Here is a 17658-nt window from a genome sequence, read left to right on the forward strand (position 1 = left end):
GACTCCTGTTACGAGTACTAAGAACTTCCTGCAGCTGCCTAGAGCGACCTAAGAGAGACCCCTGGTTGGCCTCGATAAGTGCGAAGTGCCGCTCATTATCCTGTAGTCGGCGATGCTGCTGATTAGTGATCGCAAGCAAGGACTCTATGATAGTCCGGTGTGCTTACTCAGTGCGCTGCTGGGAGGCTACCATAAAACTCATATTATCAGTCAATTGTTTGTTTATGGTATTTAGAAGGGCGTCACGCCTTTCTTCCCGAGCCAGGTGCCCGTGCCATATCTCCTCAGTGATGTAAAAACCGGGAGTGGTACCTACAAAATGGTCAGAAGAAGAAGGTGCAGCGTGTGAAGTTAATGTAGTGTGTGTAGGAATATCATGAGCAGGGGACTGGTCGCGTCTGTCATACTCATCATCGGTTCCTTGTCCATCGTCCATAGGGACATTAGGTGGCAAAGGACCGGTAAAAGGTGGAGCATCGAGATCGTATGTCCAGTTCCTTGCATGTCGCACATCTGTACGCTGAGAGCAAGGTAAAACAACTCGGTATAGCTACACCATGGGTCATGAGGTTATAGCCGCTCGCTCGCCGCACCTTGCATAATTTCATATCCTTCAAAATTTCAAGTTTCAAGTTAATGGTGCGGTGAGGGAGTGGTTCTAAGGTAGCTAACTCAGCATTGAGATTTAGTGCTCTAGCAATAGAAGTAATTAATCCACCAAAATAAATGGTTCCTCCTTTTTTTTCAAAATGGCGGACATATGTGCAAGCATAAAAGGAACAAGATTGATCCTTTGATTAGTAAGGCAACCTTGTAAAAATAGCAACTCGCGAGCATTTACTTTATTAGAATTTTCTCGACCAAAAATAGTACATGCCAAAAGATATCAAAAATACAATACGGTCGGGTTAGGAATAGTGGAGGCTAAAATTCCTTCAAAAGAAGTGAGAGCCACATTTGATAATCTATTCCAAAAGTTAAAGGCTTTGAGTGCCCATTCAGCATCTAAGGGTGTCTCACAAATGGCACACTCTCCGTAAGGCATTCCTAACAAACTGCTAAGGCATCGGTAGTGTACTCATATTCAACATTGAACATTCTAAAACATACGGTACCAACCGTGCTAGGAGTGCCAGGATGAACGATATAAATTAGGGAACTTAGAAATTCCCTTGTCAGCCTATCATAGGTGGGTTCCTTATTAGCAAAATATCATGTAATCCTAAATTATCTAGCATATGAAAAACACTATGATACGTCCCTAAAGTATACAAACAGTCCTCATTTACATACTTGGTGGTGAGAATCTCCCGTGTTTGCAACTTCTGTAAAATTTTGTTCTGACGCTCTCCAGGTTTCCCTCCGCGAAGGATGATATTGTTGAATTCAATTCCAGCCATTGATGGTGATGAAGAGAAAATGGTTTTTTATGGTAAGAAAGTGAAAATGGGATTGTAGTGGGTTTTTGGTGGAGGAAATTGATGAGTAAAGTTTGGGGATGATAATGGGTTGGAGTTAGAATGATAAAGTTGAGAATTTTCGTGGACTTCAATGGAGGTGGAAGGAGGAAAAAATGAGTTTTGAGAGGTTGAAGAACAAAAATGGGAGATTTAGGGATTATGTCCCGTTAAATGTACATACCCCATGGCGCCCGCATAAGGCCGTGGTGCCTGCCATGGCTCCGAAATTGTTATTTTTGGGCTGGGCTTGTTTTTTGCTTCTTGGGCTACAACTTTTTCCTTATTTTTTAAAGGGAGATGTACATAGGCTTCCATAATATGTTGCCTTTTTGATTAAGCTTGATAAATGACAAAATAAAAAGTAAAGTAAAATAAAATAAAAAGGAAATAAAAACATAATAATAGTAATAATATATATATATATATATATATAATATAATATATATATGAATAGTTAGTAATAAGTCACGGGTCGAGAGATGCTAGGAAAGGAAAAAAGCATAAAGTCAAAAAGAAAAATAAAAACAAGCATAAATAATAAATAATGGGAAATAAGTAAAGCAAACGGCATCTCTCGGTCAGTGATATCATCAATGCCCAGGGAATAATGGAGTCTCCTCAACTTCGGATCCTCAGAGCTCTGCAATCTGGTGTCTAAGGTCAGCGATCTCATTGTTCAGTATATCGGCTTCAGTGGCATATGTGGCATCTGACACTTCGACCTGCAAAGCAACGTCAGCAAGCTCCTGGCGGAGCTGGGCTATCTCCATACGAAGCTTAACAAGCTCAGAATGCAAGCTTGGACTCTGAAGATTTAGATTATTGGTGAGGACTTTGATTCTGGTAGGTGTTGGATGATGCTTTGCTTCAGGTGGATTCTCTGCTCATCTACTGTCTCGCCTTGACATTCTATGGCATATGCCCAGTTGGCCTGATTATAAACACAAGTTACCTGAGGGTCTGGTAAAGTAAAGTAGTGGATAGTTTCACCCTCGATCAGGAGCCCGTATTCGTCTGGGTGGAAAGAAGATCTCCTCATGAGCCCACAGTCCAAACAGAAGTCAATATCCATCAAAGTATAACTGCAGTAAGATGTTAGGTGAAATAGCCTTCTATCAAGTCCTATGGCGGAGGCTATATGGGTTACCGTGCTTCCAACATGTATAGGACTCACAGCGGAGCGAGCATTAAGATAGAGACTCTCGATCAGAAAATCCCCGCAAGCTACTGGGCATGACTGAGTAGTATAGTACATGAAGAAAATCTCTCCAGCACTTACGTGTGTATCAGTGTCACTCTTCCCCAGGAAGGTGTGAGCAATAATCATCTGAAAGCAGGATTATGGATCTTGTTAGAGATTTGGATGGAAGGGTCAGGGCTACCTCCACATGTAATGTCACTCCAGAACTTCTCAACGTCTCTACTAAGGAAATAGCTCATGGGGAGCTCAGATGAGGCATCATAAGTAGTCTGAAATCCAAGTAAGTCACTGAAATGCTTGTGATTGAAGGTGTATTATGTCCCAAACATCCTAAAATTAATGTAGCCACCATCACTAGCGTGACCAACATAGGGCTCGTAGTTCAGCGAGCTCAAGAACTCCAAAGTGAGGTTCATGTAAGTCACATGAATCGCTTCAGTATACTCATCCCATTGTAGCTGATTGCACAAATGACTGACACTAGGCTCAATGCCTAATGCTTCCATGCAGCTTGAATCAGGATATCGGGTGGGTAGCATTGGACGCTGGGAAAGCATGGCGTAGCGTTGCTCCTACTGGGTCACGAAAGATCACTGGCATAATGTCGAAATTCTCCATCCTGAAAAGTTAGGTTAACAACAGAGGACACCTGAAATCGCAAATATTGCAACTGTTAGTATATATATATATATATATATATATATATATATATATATATATATATATATATATATATATATATTATATATATATATATAATATATATATATATATATATATATATATATATATATATATAATATATATATTATATATATATATATATATATATATATATATATATATATATATATATATATATTATATATATATATATATATATATATATATATATATATATATATATATATATATATATATATATATATATATATATATATATATATATATATATATATATATAATAATAGTAAACGAAAGTAAAAGATGAAAAGAAATCATGGGTTGCCTCCCATGCATCGCTTGTTTAACGTCGTTAGCTTGATGATTTGAACTTTATATATCAGAGGTAGGAGCCAGAGGGTCGATTAGAGTATGGCCAGGGCATTCTGTGGGGATGTCACCTCCTTGATATTGCTTCAGTCTTTGTCCATTTACCACAAACGGATTACAGTAATTGTTCCGGATTTCAACTGCTCCAGATTTGAGGATTTTGGAAACCTTAAAGGGGCATGTCCATCTCGAAAGCAACTTACCTGGAAAAAGTCGTAATCTAGAATTGAAAAGGAGAACAGAGTCGCCTATATTAAAGTACTTTTTCACAATCCTTTTGTCATGCCATGCTTTGGTTCTCTCTTTGTATATAATGGCATTCTCGTAAGCGTTCTGGCGGAGTTCCTCCAATTTGTGGATATCGAGGATTCGCTTCTCGCCGGATGCTAGGTAATCCAAATTTAGGGTCTTGATGGCCCAATATGCTTTGTGCTTAAGTTCAAAAGGTAAGTGGCATGACTTTCCATAGACTAACTGGTATTGTGTAGTTCCAATAGGGGTTTTGTAAGCAGTTTTGTAAGCCCACAATGCTTCTGTTAGCTTTTCAGACCAATCTTTTCTGGATATTGAAACCGTTTTTTTCCAAGATTTGCTTAATCTCTCTGTTTGATACTTCCACTTGACCATTAGTCTGGGATGATATGGTGTTACTACTTTGTGGTTTACTCCATACTTTCTTAAGAGTTTATCGAATATCCTGGATATAAAATGTGATCCACCATCACTTATGACAAGTCGTGGTACTCCAAATCTGGGGAAATATTGTTTTTAAACAACTTGATGACTACTCTTGTGTTGTTAGTGGGTGAGGCTATAGCTTCTATCCATTTGGACACATAGTCGATGGCTACCAAAATATACTTGTTTCCCATCAAAGATGGAAAAGGTCCCATGAAATCAATACCCCAAACAATAAATAATTCCACTTCTTGGATGTTCTTCAAAGGCGCTTCGTTGCGTCTTGAGATGTTTCCAGCGTGCTGGCACCGGTCACATTGGACAATATAAGTATGGACATCACACCATAGTGTGGCCAATAAAGACAGCTTGAAGGATCTTAGCGTATGTCTTGGATGTGCTTGAATGTCCACCATAGGGTGAAGAGTGACAATGCTCTATGATATTTCTAACTTCTTCTTCCGGGACACAACGTCGAAAGAGTTATCTGTTCCTCCTTTGAAAAGGAGTGGTTCATCCCAATAGAAATGTCTTACATCTTTAAAGAACTTCTTCTTTTGTTGATAATTGAGGTCAGGTGGTACGATATCAGCGGCTAGATAATTCACAAAATCAGCGTACCATGGTACTCTGCTAATCTCTGAAACTGTTCCAAGTTGTCTCTATTAGGTTCAAGGGGAACAGTATCTAACTTAGCTATCAATCTGTCATAGGTGAAATCATCATTTATAGGTAAATGGTCTGGCTTCAAATGCTCTAGTCTGGAAAGATGGTCAGCACTACGTTTTCTGTTCCTTTTTTTGTCTCGGATATCTAAGTCGAACTCTTGTAGAAAAAGGATCCATCTGAGTAACCTAGGTTTCACATCCTTTTTGCTTAGAAGGTAACGGATAGCTGCATGGTCTGTATAGACTATAATCTTAGATCCGACAAGATAAGACCTAAATTTATCAATTGCAAAAACTACAACTAGGAGTTCCTTCTCTGTTGTCGTATAATTGAGTTGAGCGACATCTAGGGTTCTACTAGCGTAATATATCACATGTATTTCTTATTTTTTCTTTGTCCTAAAACAGCCCCTACAGCGAAATCGCTAGCATCACACATTATTTCAAAAGGTTGAGTCCAATCCGGAGTTTGTAAAATGGGTGCTGAAATTAGCGCTTGTTTTAAATGATTAAAGGCTTCGATACATTTTTCATTGAAAATGAATTCAACATCTTTCATCAGAAGGAAGGTCAGGGTTTTGTTATTTTAGAGAAATCTTTGATAAAGCGTCGGTAAAAACTGGTGTGTCCAAGAAAACTTCGGACTTCTCTAACAGTCTTAGGAGGGTTAAGGTTTTCTATCACTTCTATTTTTGCTTTGTCGACCTCAATGCCTGTTTCATATATTATATGTCCTAACACTATGGCTTCTTTAACCATAAAGTGGCACTTCTCCCAGTTTAATACAAGGTTAACTTCTACGCATCTTTCTAGGATTTTCTCAAGATTAATGAGATATTCTCAAAGTCAAACCCACATACCGAGAAATCATCCATGAATACTTCCATAATTCCGTCGAGATAATTTGCGAAGATTGACATCATACAACATTGGAAAGTAGCTGGCGCATTGCAGAGTCCAAACGGTATTCGTCTGTAAGCAAATGTTCCGTAAGGACATGTGAAGGTTGTTTTCTCTGATCCTCGGGGTGTATGAGTATTTGGAAAAATCCAAAATATCCATCCATAACAAAAGTAAGAGTGTCTGGCAAGACGCTCAAGCATTTGATCTATGAATGGGGGGGAAATGGTCTTTCCTAGTTGCCTTATTGAGTTTCCTATAGTCTATACACATACGCCATCCGCCTTCTATACGTTTAGCCACATGCCCGCCCTTCTCGTTCTGCACGACTATGATGCCTCCTTTTTTAGGTATCACATGTACAGGACTTACCCATTTACTATCGGAGATCTGATAGATTATACCAGCTTTTAGCAGTTTAAGGACTTCCTTCTTTACCACCTCACTCATTACAGGGTTGATTCTTCTCTGATGTTCTCTGGAAGGTTTTGAATCCTTCTCTAGCGAGATCCTGTGCATACACACGGATGGGCTTATACCTTTTAATTAGAGATGTTATATCCTAAGGCAGAGGAGTATCTTCGTAAAACATTCAAGAGTTGGTTTGTCTCGTCTTGGTTTAAGGTGGCACTAACTATTACTGGGCGGTTCATTTCTTTATCCAAAAACTCGTATCTTAGGTTCTTGGGTAATTCCTTAAGTTCTTGAGCTGGTTTTTGAGAGTTTGGTGAAACGTCTAGAGTAAGGGCCAAACATTCGTTAGTGTGAGGTTCTGTTTCCTTTAGCTCATCATCCTTTTCATTCGGGTTTGAAAACGGTTCAATCATAGGTTCTTCTTGATCAAATTCCCTTATGCATTCATCTATGATATCAATCGCGTAATATGCGTCTCCTATGATTGGTGCCATCAGGAACTTTGAAAGAATAAACTCTATCTTTTCATCTCCTACTTTGAAAGTTAAGTTTCCTCTTTTAACATCTATTATAGCTCCGGTTTGTTGAAAAAATGGTCTACCTAAAAGGATAGGGATATCGTCGTCTTCCTTGATATCCATGACCACAAAGTCTGTCGGGATATAAAGTTGACTAATCCTAACGGGGATGTCTTATAATATGCCTACAAGATACTTAACAGATCTATCAGCTAATTGGAGGGACATCTTAGTTGGTTGTAATTCTCCTAAGTTTAACCTTTTACACACAGCTAAGGGCATTAAACTCACACTAGCGTCTAAGTCTAGGAAAGCTTTGTCGATCACATGACTCCCTAGAATGCAAGGTATAAAAAACTCCCAGGTTCTTTCTCCTTCTTAGCAAGGTTATTCTTGGAAATAAAGTTGCATTCCAAGGGTTTGGGATCGTCAAGCCTACGCTTGTTGGTTAAGATGTCTTTGAGAAATTTGGCGTAAGATGGAATTTGGGTGATGGCTTCGGTGAAAGGAATCTCTACCTGAAGCTTCTCTATTACTTTTATAAACTTTTGGCATTGGTTATCGATTTTGGTTTGTTTAAGTCTTTGCGGATATGGGATTGGTGGTTTGTACGGGGGTGGTGGTTTGTAAGTTTTATCCTTGGCTTCTACTTCTTGGTCTATTTGTTTTTCGGGTTCCACTGGTTCCTCTCCATGGTTGGTAGGTATATTTTCTTTTGAATCTTTGGACTCGCTCATTGTGGGTTATAAGGCCCATCGTAAGCGGTCCCACTTCGTAGTGCAATAGCGTTAGCTTGCCCTCGAGGGTTGAGTTGAGTTTGTCCAGGGAATTGTCCTCCAGGTGTAGTTTGCGGGGCTTGGTTTTGTGCTACCTGTGAGATCTGGGTTTCAAGCATCTTATTATGAGTAATTATCTGATCAACCTAGTCCCTAATTGCGTTATCAATTCGTTTACGTGAATGTTCTGCTTTAGGAATTCTTTATTTTGCTGAGTCTGGCATGATATAAAGTTCTCCATGATCTTCTCAAGGTTAGGCTTCTAAGGCACAACTCGCATAGGTTGATTTGGTTTTTGGGCTTGAAAACCTTGTGGTCTTTGAGGTGCATAGTTTTGGATAGGGTTCTGGTTTTTATAGGAAAAATTAGGGTGATTCTTCCATCCAGGGTTGTAAGTGTTTGAAAATGGGTTACCTTGGGCGTAATTCACTTGGTCGGTGTTCAAGTCGTTTAAAAGGTTACATTCCGCCGATTCGTGTCCTTTAGATCCACAAAGTTCACACTCTGTGTGGACTACCGCTGTGGTGTTAGAGTTTGTAGAAATATGTTCGACCTTAAGGGCTAAAGCATCCATTTTCACTTGCATCATGTCCATAGAACTTATCTCATGTATTCCACCTTGGGTCTCCTTTTTCTCTACTGATGCTCGTTCAGTTCCCCATTGGTAATGGTTTTGGGCCATACCCTCAATTAGGTCACAGGCTCTAGGGTAAGATTTGTTCATCATCGCGCCACCAACGGCAGCGTCGATGCTCATCCTTGTGTTATAATGGAGTCCATTGTAGAAGGTATGAACGATCAACCGTTGTTCTAGGCCATGGTGTGGACAAACTCTTAATATCTCCTTGTATCACTCCCAAGCTTCAAAAAGTGATTCTCCTTGGTTTTGAGTAAATCTAGTTATTTGGTTTCCAAGAACAACAGTTTTACTAGGAGGAAAATATCTAGCAAGGAATACTCTCCTAAGGTCTTCCCAGGTAGTTATTGAGTTAGCTGGAAGTGAATCTAACCACGAACATGCTCTATCTCTGAGGGAGAAAGGAAATAATCTTAAACGAATCATATAAGGTGAAGCACCGTTGGATTTAAAGGTGTCGGCCAGTTGGATGAAGATTTTTAAATGTTGATTTGGATTCTCAGTAGCGAGACCCGCGAATTGGTTCTGTTGCACTAATTACAATAAAGATGGTTTTAGTTCGAAATTGTTGGCAGGAGTGAAGGGTTTACTATACTAGAACTAGGTTCCTCATCAGAGGGTTGGGCAATTCCTTAAGAGGTCTCCGGTCGCGATTCTCGGCCATAGCTTTCTTAATTCAGATGAGTAAGAGGCGTGTACGAGTGTAACATTCGGGTTCCGCTAAAGGATCTACTAAATTTCCGGTACTACGGGTTCTTTGCATTTACTGACTACTAATTCCTTAGTCTAGATGGTGTAACAACAGGGTACGAAATTTGACGAAGTTGTTCCCCGACAACGGAGCCAAAAACTTGATCGCTATATTCACAAGTGCACGAATTGTGTCAGAGTAATATAAAGAATATCGATCCCACAGAGACCAAATCGTCAATCTATCGATTACTATTGTTACGATGTTTATCTAAGGCGGTACAAATGAGATATTGATGTCACAAAATAACAGTAATTAAAGAAAATGATAAATACAATGCAGATAAAGATAGGCTTGAATGTATTTCACGTCAGTTAAATGATGTTTCGATTGTCTAAATAGAACTACTTATGGACAATATTTTCTACTCTTGAAAAGAATCCATTTAACAGGAACTGTCGCTTTCGCGTATTCAGAACCGAGTTTACCCTTAAATTAATACCTTTTATTGTCACTTATAAAAGGTGGGCAGAACACTAAAGTAGTAAACCTATTTTTAAGAAATAAGACTCGTAAGCTTAGTTGAAAAGTGATTTTGATTCGGAAAGTTTTACCCAAGGAGTTTCCTGATTTTAAATCTATCAACGTGTCTGAAAACAGTTTCAAAAATCGTTTTTCCTTAAAGTGATAAAAAATTCCTAATTAACTAAGCCAGGGTACTTTCGCACTCCTTGAGTAGTTAAAACTAACCAAGTTTGTTTCAGAAAACTCAAATTAAAAATCAAAACAGCCCCTAAAGCATTTCTATAGATGCAATATGTGAAACATCTCTTTAACCGCGATCCTTACATTCTAACCTTTGAAAGATTTAGCTAGACATGGTATTACAAACAAACACAACGATATTGAACATGTTGAAAAGAAGTTTAGAATGTAAGACATGAAGAACAAGTAAAGCGTGCAAAACAATTAAAATGAGCAATAAAGATAATGGCGAGAAAATCAAATAAAGTAAAGACAATGACAAGGAATGAAATAAAGTAAAGCATGGCAAGGAATTAAATAAAGTAAAGCATGACAAGGAATTAAATAAAGTAAAGCATGGCAAGTAAAATAAAAAGGCGATTGAATTAGAACCTGCTCCAAATGGAGGCTTTAAATCTGGTACAAGGAAGTAGATAAACCTTTGACTTTGAAAATAAAGACGACAACAAAATCAAAGTGCTCCAACTCAATTACACTAAGATGCGATAACCCCTCGATGTGACGGATTGCCGCTTTTACATATGATAATATAGTCTTAGTGTTGTAAACTAAGTTGGATCCTTAGGAAATAAACTAGAACGACCTATTTATAGAGGAACTCAACAGCATGCAAAGACCAGGATGCCCTTCAACTTCTCTTTAGTAGGAACGTGGAATTCAAAGATGGCACCCACCACCCCTCCATGGCGCCCGCCATGTGAGTAAATGGGGAAGTTCATGGGATCTAGGCAGTTTCCTCCTGGTTGAGGGTTGATGTGTCATGGTTTCTCCTATAGCGGCTGCCATGCAGAACGCCACGAGTACAATATTTGCCGAAAACCCTAATTTTTTGGTCTTTTTGCTTCGTTTCTTCTTAAAAGGTCCTGAAAGAGCTAAATACCTGAAAACAACACAAAAGAAAGCATAACACAAGCAAAATGATAAAAAGACCTAATAAACACGTGTAATCCGAGTCAAATACGCGGTGTGATTTAGTATGATCAAAAGACATCATGTATCAACAAGAAATCAAACTTGGGGCACCGAGAGTACCCACATCCGTTGGGTGTTCAACACATCATCAACTACCGAGTGTCAGGAAGTCGGATCCTTTCACCCATCAATATACCAACCTATATCGACAATTACAAAAAAACCCCAAAAGTCCATCTTGCTGGCACCCACACAAAAACAAGTACAACCAGCATTGGTATCCAGAAAATACATCGCCTCTGAAAAAGGGGGTCAATCCCAGACAAACCAATCATCCTTTGCGTACAAGCATGCATCACATGCATCACCTCATACATCTTTGCATACATATCATTTATGCGTATAGCACGAATCAAGATCCAGGCCAACCCTCAGTTAGGTCATTGTTGTTTGCTCTGAGTGAGTTCCTACCCTATTATCGGGAGTTCCCCATTGAGTTATGTCCTTTAACCTTTTGTTGATAAGATGTTATTCTCAGCTAAGTCAAACAATGTTTCTTCAAACCCCTACCTTCTTTCACATTGAGCGTCCCTCAATGAGCTGTTTCCTTTAAACCTTTAGTAAAGTGAAAACTACATCTTTCTAGAGAATATTTTTCTGCAACCTTTTATTGTCGATACCCCCAAGCAAGTCTCACCCAGTAATGTTCCAATACTACCAACAAGTCGGGTTTATTGAACTTCTGTCAGTAGCCTTATTTTCCCAATATTTTTCTCATTATCACCCTTTTGGTGAAAGTCCATTAATCATCGCCCTGTTTACGATAACCGCTATCCTTTTGGTAATGGTAAATCCTTGACATTTGTGATCTTACCGTCATCCTTTTGGTGTCGAAGATCCTTGAAGTTTTGTCCCAACCATCATCCTTTTGGTGAACGACGACCTCTGCAATTATTACAGCTTACCGTCATCCTTTTGGTGTCGGCGATCCTTGTGGTGATAAGGATCCTTGTCATTTTGGTTCAACCATCATCCTTTGGTTGATGATGATCTCTGTTATTATGACTTATCATCATCCTTTTGGTGATGACGTCCAGTTCGATCTAAACATCATCCTTTTGGTGATAAAGATTATGGAGTTTGGTTTAAGCCATCATCCTTTTGGTGATTTTGACATTAGGAAAGTTCATATCTGTAAGACCCCAATTTTGGGCCCTAAGATCCCTCATGGCCCATATTCTTCATATCATAACCTCAAGGATCATTGCATGCCTTTGTCCCCTTCTAGTGGATAGATTGCCTTGTGGGTTGTTTCTTGATCACCAAGCATACTTTGCATTTGTATATCTTTGCTTTCATATGTTTATCATTCAAAAAGTACAAAAATATTGTCAGTCTAACCTTGTTGCTTGCAGTTGAAGCAATCATCAGCAATTAGGTCAAACTCAGTCATTGATCAGTCAAAGCAATGGATGATGGCCATTCTTGCAGAATTTGGGCATCATGATCATTAATCAAAGGTTCATACAACTTGGGACATCATTTGAAAACAAGTTCTCAAGGGATTAGGGTTTGGAAATCATCAGAAGTAGTTCAATCATCCAAACCCTAGAAAAAGTCAACAGAAAGTCAAACTTGGTCAACAGTTGTTTTAATCAGAGATTTGATGGTTAGAATTGATCTGAAGGAGTTCATTCATGCTTGTATAAGCCTCATATATCATGTTCAACCTCATCATGGAAGAAAATCAAGCCAATCAGAAAATTTTCCAGAAATAGAAAGTGGACCTGTAATTTCAACTGCCAAAAATGGAAACTTCTTGATCTTAAACTTACATCATGATACAAGCTTCAAATGAATTTTTGCCCAACATGAAAGTTGAAGATCTTGTTCTCCCATTTTCAAAAAGTCCAAGAACATCAAAATCCCATGTGTGGTTGTCAAGATATGATCAAATCATTTTCACCAATTTTTGAACTTCAACAAGCCATAACTCTCAAACCATAAGGCCAAATTTGGTGGGGTTTTTTCCTACACATCACATTTTTCATCCTCTTTCCAAAAATATAATTTCATGACCTCAAACCTTACCATTCAAAATGGCATTTTTGGACCTTTTGCATTTAAAATCAAAGTTTGACCAAACTTTGACTTTTTGATTTATGGACTTTTTCATCATTTTGCCAATTGGGAAATGTTTTAAACCATATTTGAAACTTGCTCAAAGCTTAAAACCATCATCATACTACCATTTTCCCATCATCTTGAATCAAAATGCAAAAACTTGAAATTGGCATTTGGCTTCAAATAAAGGAAAACAAAGTACAGCAGGTCTGCAGCACACAAAACAGCAATTGTGCTGGCCACTAGCAGCTTGTAGCAGGCCCAAACTCTCAGCAAAAACACACCCTCCAATCTCCACTTGTACACATTTAGCAAAAAGGCCAAAACCACATTTTAAGTTAAGCAAGATTATCATTCTCTAAACCAACTTTAAACAGACAATATAAATGCATTTTCTGACATTCTCACAACCCTAGACTGCAGCCTCCACGAAAAACACATTCATTCTCTCTTCTTGCATTTTTGGCAATTGACATTTTTCTGCTCAAATCTTCAAAGGCCTCAATCCACTCTTGCTTCCCTCAAGCTCTAGTCACCTTTGTGAACACTATTGAACCAGAAAACCTCACCTGTACCACAGTCTCAAGTTCTGTTCTTCCTCAAGCTATGACAATGGCAGAAAGAGATTTGAAGAGTTCCAGGCTGGGCTGAGCTCACCACTTCAATATCCCATCATTGTAGAGCTTAAAGGGCATCTGTATCAAGGAAGATCATCAAAAACATCACTGTAGCTCACTTTTCTTCAAAACCAAGTAAGGTTTCGACCTTCACTATTTGCTATGCCATAATATGCTTTAAATAGTTCATTTGCTGCTGATTCTAATGGATGTTAGTTTGCTTGAAATGGTGGACTATATCGTGTCAAATCTGAACTTTCATTTTCATGTGTAAATGCATTTTTCTTCGATTTGGTTTGGACATGATGAGTTAATGAAATATGATACCACATTCTTGTTGTTTGATGCTTGATGAAGCTATTGGCATGCTTGGTTTCATTTTCTGGGTATTTTGACTCATGATGATGTTGCATGAACTTGATGGATACTGTTGCATTAAAACCCTAATTCTGTCCAGAATTTCCCAGGATTAAGTGTTTTGTTGTTGGTTGAGTTTAGGTGATGGTAGTAGTTGCTGAACCTTGTTTGTTTACCATGCTAAATGATTTTGTGTTGATGGATAATATGTTGAACACATGATACTGCTTGCTGTTTATATGCTGTCATGTACTGTTGTTTGGTTTGAATATGAAGATGCTGAACACATGCTGCAATACATACCCTGCTGCTGTTTTGCAAAACTACCCTCTCCATAGATTTTTCCCATGAGCATGCTTGTTCCAATGCTGTTTGATGTTGTGATTGCTTGCTCGATTTTGTTAAATGGTGATAGTTGCTGCATGGCTCGCTTGGTCATTATTACTTCTGTTGTGTTTGTTTGCGCATGACTGTTTCTTGTATGTTGAAGCTCATGTTGCTGTTGGTTAAACCCTAGGGTTTATTGCATGAGAACCCAAAATTTATGCACATGCTTGATCATTGTTGCTTCTGTATATTTGTTTGTTCATGACTGGTTTGATAATGATGAAACATGTTGATGAATACTATTGCTGCATATGCCCTGCTGATGGACAACTTCAAACTTGCTCATAATATCCATGCTGTTGTGTGCTGATTGAGATGTTTGATGAACACATTATGCTATTGCTGGTTGCGTTTTTAACCTTAGAACTCACCCAGGTTTTTTTTTTGCATTTGAAGGTTTAGGGTTTGTGTTGTTTAGGTGCATGAGCATGGTTGCATCATTGCCACATTGTGTTTTTTTTCCTGCTGTTGGAATTTTGCTATTAGTTGAGCAACATAAGCTTGACTTGCTGTTTTGCTGTCTTAAGCTGACCATAAAATCCACATAATTGATGTTTGACTATGTTGGTCATGGATGTTTGACTGGTGTGTTGTTACATGTTGCTGTTCAATTGCGGTTGTTTTTTTAGATTGATTGATTGAAGCTATTAACCATGCTGCTAAATGATGATATGTCATGGCCATGATTTTTGTTAAAATGCTGTTGTTTCTAAAATACTTGTCCTGTCCAGAATTTTGCCTGAATGTTGTATGGTTGTGTTGCTGTTTAGATGTTCATCATTGCCATGTTTGTTGATATGCTATGTTGAGATTTCAATTGCTTTGATTGCTTGAAGACACCAAACCATGCTGTTAATACCATGCTGTTGTTTGGTCTGCTGTTTGCATAAAGATGAAATTGATGCTGCTACAACCAAACCATGCCCATAACTTCTCCTGCTTGTGTTTGCCTTGTTGTTCATGTCATAATTAACCTTGTGACCACCTTAGTGCTGCATGAACATTGGCTGTTGTTTGTTTTGTTGGATAACATGATGATGATGAATGCTGTTATGCTATGCTACATTGCTGTCGTTTTGTTTGGCTCGATGATGATCATGACTATTGCTGTTTGCTTGATGCTGTTATGATAATTACATGATGATGATGAATATTGACTGCTGTTGTCTGCTTTAATTGCATAAGCCATTACTACCATGCTGCTAACCATGCTGATAAGCCCTGTTACGTTCTCCCAGAAATCCATCTTATGTCAGTTGTTTGCTGTTGTTTGTTTTGGTGTGGATGATGATAACAAATGTATACATCCTGCTGTTGTTAAACCCTGCCACGCCTAGAATTTCTTCGATTTATGTCTGTTTAATATTGCTTGAGATCCACAATGCCATGCATGCTGCAGTTTTGAGATCCCATAAACATAATGAGTGCTGTTGTTTTGATGATAACATTATTGATGAAGCATGCTGCTGTCCATTTGGTTTCGTTTGATCGATTTGCTTGAAGCATAACATGATACCATTGCTGAATGCTGTTGTTTTTTTGATGAACATTGTTGTATGATGGATGTCCTGCTGTTGAAATTGTTGGTCGAGGGTTATGTGGATGCTTGAGAATGCCTTTGCACATGCTGTTAGAAACCCCTAGGGTTTTAGAAAATTCAAATTCAAGTTGGTTGGCCATGTTACTGTTTTTTTGGCTGAGAGCCAATCAAAACATTTCGTTTTGTAGGGCCAAAACGCAGCACTTCAATAAGTGACTGCAGAATTACACAATTGCCATCCTGTTGACTTTGTTTGACCCCTTTTGCCATGCTCTTGTTCATGCTTGCTACATTTTTTCATCCAACTTCAACAATTATTTTCTAATTCATTTTTCATCCAAAAATTATGATTCTTTTTCCATGATGTTCACAATTGAGTCTAGTATTTAATTATGAATTTTAATGATTTTTCCATTGGCTGGATTTTTTATGGTAATTATTTTCTTCACATGTGTGCATAAATGATACATTGTTCCATTCCTCTTGTGAAATACTCATGTTGCATCCTTTGCCCTTGAATTTTTTTGTGGTTGTTCTACACACATTGACCTTCATTTCCATATAAAGTTTGTGCATTTATCATTTGTGGATTGATAGTTATGATTTTTTGAAGTTGTGTGTTGCATTTGGTGTCACACCATGATCATGCATTTTCATAATTTTGTTCACACACTTCCCTACATCCAAATGACTCCAAATTTTACATGAATGATCCTTTACATGTCTAGTTTGTGTATGAATTTTCTTGGAATTAATCTTGCTGTTTTCCATTTGATTGAGAATTTTCTTCCACATGTGGTCATTTGTTGACTTTTTGTGCTATGCCTTGCCAAATCCTTTGTGAAATTCTCAAATCTTATTGTATGATCATGAAATTTCATATGTGATAACTAGACACTTCAAGCTTTGCATTGGTGTTAATCTCATTCATTTCTCTTCTGTTTTCAAATTGATATGATTTTTTGAAGTTGACCCATGCTTGTTGACTTTCACCATGCTTACTTGAATTGTTTTTGACTTCATGAATTTCATTGAGTGCTTTCCTCTCATCCAAATGCCATGAAATTTTGCATGTATACCATGTTAGATGTTAGGATTGAATGTGATTTATTTCATAATTTTTGAAAATGTTTGAGTTGACTTTTGGATGAAGTCTTTGCTGTTGACTTTTGCATGCTTCCTTTGCTATGCTTTGCATTCTTTTGCATATGAAATGACTTTGATGCATGATATAAGTTTGAATCCAATTGTGTTTACTTTCCTACATGATTGAATTTGACTTTGATTGAATATTGCTTGCTGCCTTGACCTTTTCTTTCATCTTTGACCCTAGGCTAGCCCTAGTGGTCTTCTAAGCTTATGTTGAGTTCATCTGTTTCAGGTTAAGCACCAATGCCTTGAGGATCATTCAAATATTTGTTTGAGTTGAATTATATGATGTGCTAACTTTTGTTTTGTAGGTTGACTCATATGCTTGAGTCTTTGTGCCTTGCACATTTGGTCCCACTGTGTGACCATTGGTTCATTTTCTTTTGGTTTTAATTGTTGAACTGTTTACTAATTGGTTTGACTTTTGCAGGTGCTTTAGTTGCTTAAGTTCTTTGAACTCGCTTGCTTGCTTTGCTTTTTAGCATTTGCTTTGAGGTATAATTACTTCTTCTTCATGTAGTCTGGAGACCCGGTCTGTTATTTGACCGGCAAACTGTCTGAAGTCCTCCTTAAGAGGCAATGCCTGTGTTTGTTTATATTTGTCCTAAGCAGGAAAGTCCTTCAAGTAAGGCAATTGGTGGAAGGTAGGGATAAGTAATCTATCCCCCACTATTCAGTGTGTCCTCTCTCTGCTCCCATTACATGGTCGAAGCAATGAGATAAATACCCAAGATCTAATCGAGTCAATAATGTGGAGAGAGTTCCTACTTTCTGAACTCCCACACTTTCTTTGATGCTCTCTCTGATTTGA

The 17658-nt window shown here is 38.2% G+C and overlaps 1 non-coding gene across 1 annotated transcript; it reads left to right on the forward strand.

The window, feature by feature from the left end:
• Positions 1-8480: 8480 nt before the first annotated feature.
• On the forward strand, positions 8481-8587 carry LOC127114559 (small nucleolar RNA R71). The gene has a single exon (XR_007800380.1). It is a non-coding gene; the product is annotated as a small nucleolar RNA R71 (small nucleolar RNA).
• Positions 8588-17658: the final 9071 nt, after the last annotated feature.

Source organism: Lathyrus oleraceus, unplaced genomic scaffold (genome assembly GCF_024323335.1).
Source record: "Lathyrus oleraceus cultivar Zhongwan6 unplaced genomic scaffold, CAAS_Psat_ZW6_1.0 chrUn0584, whole genome shotgun sequence".
Classification (NCBI taxonomy): Eukaryota; Viridiplantae; Streptophyta; class Magnoliopsida; order Fabales; family Fabaceae; genus Lathyrus; species Lathyrus oleraceus.